Genomic DNA, 3141 nt, shown 5'->3' on the forward strand with positions numbered 1-3141 from the left:
TTTTGGTTACTAAATGATTCCATATGTGTTTATTCATAGTTTTGATGTCTTCACTAATATTCTACAATGTAGAAAATAGTACAAACAAATTAAGAAAAACCCTTGAATGAGTAGTTGTGTCCAAACTTTTGACTGGTACTGTATGTAGAGAGTAGGAAGAAAATGGCACCCTATTCTCTACATAGTGCCCTACTTTCGACCACATCTCATACGGCTCTGGTCAAAAGTAGTGCACTATATAGGGAATAGGGTGTCACTTAGGACGCAGCCAGAGACAGTCAGGAACCACTAGTCCCTGAGGGAGAGCAGGAGTAATTAAATGTTGATGATAGTTATTAGCTGTTTCCATAGGAACCTCTTTCCCCTCCTCGACGCTCTGATTTGCCGTGTCGAGCGGGGATGATTTAGCACGAGGCACCGCCGCCGAGGTGAAGCCAGAGGGTAGAGACACCAGAGGTGTAAGTGCTCTCCTGAGTGACTGAGTCACATACAGGACTGATTCACTTTAATGTGGGTAAAACTGAATCACACAGAACAGAGACAAACACCCAGATATTTCAACGCATTTACATTTTGGCAGACGCTCTCATCCAAAGTGATTTACAGTAGTGAATACATACATTTTCATACTGGTCCCCCGTGAGAATAGAACCCACAACCCTGGCGTTGCAAGCGCCATGCTCTACCAACTGAGCACCCCGACCATAACCTACTCCACACCATAACCTACTCCACACCATAACCTACTCCACACCATAACCTACTCCACACTATAACCTACTCCACACCATAACCTACTCCACACTATAACCTACTCCACACCATAACCTACTCCACACCATAACCTACTCCACACCATAACCTACTCCACACCATAACCTACTCCACACCATAACCTACTCCACACCATAACCTACTCCACAACAGAACTCTACACAACACAATACATTTAGGGCCTGAAATTGTCAATGCAGCTCAAATATGCCTTGAATCCGGAAACACTTAATCCCAGGGGAAATTAATATGAATGGATGAAAGTGTGTATGTGTGTGTGTGTGTGTGTGTGCGTGTGTGAGCGAGCGCACCCTCGTGTGTGTATGCATGTATGTTGGCGTTTGCATGTGCGTGTGTGGTAATCTCCTAATCCAAACTGTGATATGAAAGGTGGATGCAGTCAAGCGACCTGGTTTAAATGTTCTTCTTTAATCTGAGACTGACATTAAAAGGGGAGAAAGAAAGGAAAAAGAAAGTGAAGAGTTTAGGTGACAGCACAGGGCGGGGCATCCGCTTGTCAGGAAAGAACAGGGGGTATAGAGATTATGACATCAGAGGATGGGGTGTTACTTTTGATCCGGTTTAGCGGTGATTGGTGGCGTTGTGGCGTCGTCATCACTGAATAAAGCATTGTTATACATGGTTATGGCAGACGTCATTGTAGGCAAGTAATAGGAAGGGGGGAAAGTTATGTCCGTCTTTTTTGAATGGCTTTGATGGGAGCTCTATGAACACAGTATCTCATTCAAATATGCACGATCTGCACGTCTATCACGAATGCACATGATTGTGTAAAAAAACATGTCCTTCCCATATCTATGAAAAAAATATGGGATGACGAGATATCCCATTCTTTGAATAGCCAATGATAAACTAAAATTATACTTTTTTTTTATAACACAGTGCAGGGTAGGCCTACGCACTTACTAAACTATATCAAAGTTGATGCTGACGTGTAGAGCTGTCCAGTGCTGAAATCTATTCCCGCGCATATAGGAAATAAGAATGTCTGAATATAGGAATGATGTGTCCATATCTGATCTAATTTCGAGTTTGCAAATCAAACCTCTCAGCATATTGAAACTGGCATGCCACATCGCCTACGGCCTAGTCAATAAAATATGTCACACAATTAGGATTTGCCTGCGCATCATTTACAGTTGATTGACATTATAGGCCAGAACAATGCGTTACGTTAGCGGATTCATTGATCATTTTACAGTGTTTTTCTGAAGGACGGTGAACAGCAGAAAACAAAACAGGTTTCACTGGGCTCTACAAAGCGAGGAGTTCATGTCGTGACATAATACTGGTGAAAACAGGCAAGATTACTCTGCAGTTTATTTCGGGGCCTTAACTAGTGTATGAAGTGAGCTTCGTCGAAACGCTGCATGTTAAAAACAACAAAGACTCTTCGACTGGCCAATCTAAAAACCAACCAATCTAAAAGAAAAACAGGTCAAGTTCATGACAACTTGTCCTGTCAATGGAAAAGTGTTTTCGCCTTTGAAAAAACTGTCAACGATTAGAATAAATACTCACCTTTTGAATGGCAATGTTGTTAGCTACTTGGAAAACAACGTTGACATCCTCTCCAAAATAAAAAATAAAACACATCCTTAATGTTCTGTCCTCTCTCTATGAATTCCTTTTTGCAGCCCGTTTCATTGTCTCACAACGTTCATTTTGAAACTTTTTGTCTTTGAATCCTAATATTCTTCCAATGTTCTGTTTTATTGCTTCCTTGCATCCCACTCAACTGCTCGCATTCGCTCTCTCTGTTGGACTCGCACTTGACTCAATAAGCGCTCGAACCCTGTGTATGTGAAGTGCGCACGGCACATCTCTCTGTCCCTAGCTAGCTGTGGGTGGGAGAGAGAGAGGGCGGGCGGGAGGGATGGAGCGCTTGTCACTTTGATTATGTCCCCGTTTACGTGGAGTTGTGTTCCTGAGAGTGTAGGTGTGCTTCCCTATTATTTAACGCCCGCGCCACAGATTTTTATTAGACTGGCCTCCGGAGAAGAAAACAGGTTGCTATGTATTGCTCGGATTTTCAGTGAATTTGGATCCGTGTTCGGCTGTACATGCGAGCTGCCTGTCTTTGTGAGAGTTTGAAGCTGCATTATTGAAATGTGAATAGATTTATAGATTTAGGCCTAATAAAAAAGTTAATGACAGGAAGGTGGTTGATTAAATATTCCTTTTGTTGACAACTACAGACATCCTGTAATGTTAGAGTCGCATTTACAAATGCAGATTCTTAATTTGATCACTCTTTTTTTTTGTGGCTGAGAATTTTCTTGCACCGCAGGAAATCCAGACGAGCTTCGTGATTTACATAAATCCACTGAACACCCACACTAACAC

General features: G+C 42.2%; 1 protein-coding gene across 1 annotated transcript in view; it reads right to left on the minus strand.

Moving 5' to 3' along the window:
- LOC112230203 (ATP-sensitive inward rectifier potassium channel 12-like) overlaps positions 1-2643 on the minus strand; it is a 9782-nt gene extending 7139 nt beyond the window's left edge. Inside the window, exon 1 of the mRNA XM_024396389.2 lies at positions 2317-2643. The gene's annotated coding sequence lies outside the window, so the exon portion shown is untranslated. The remainder of the gene's footprint in view (positions 1-2316) is intronic.
- Positions 2644-3141: the final 498 nt, after the last annotated feature.

Source organism: Oncorhynchus tshawytscha, linkage group LG32 (genome assembly GCF_018296145.1).
Source record: "Oncorhynchus tshawytscha isolate Ot180627B linkage group LG32, Otsh_v2.0, whole genome shotgun sequence".
NCBI lineage: Eukaryota > Metazoa > Chordata > Actinopteri > Salmoniformes > Salmonidae > Oncorhynchus > Oncorhynchus tshawytscha.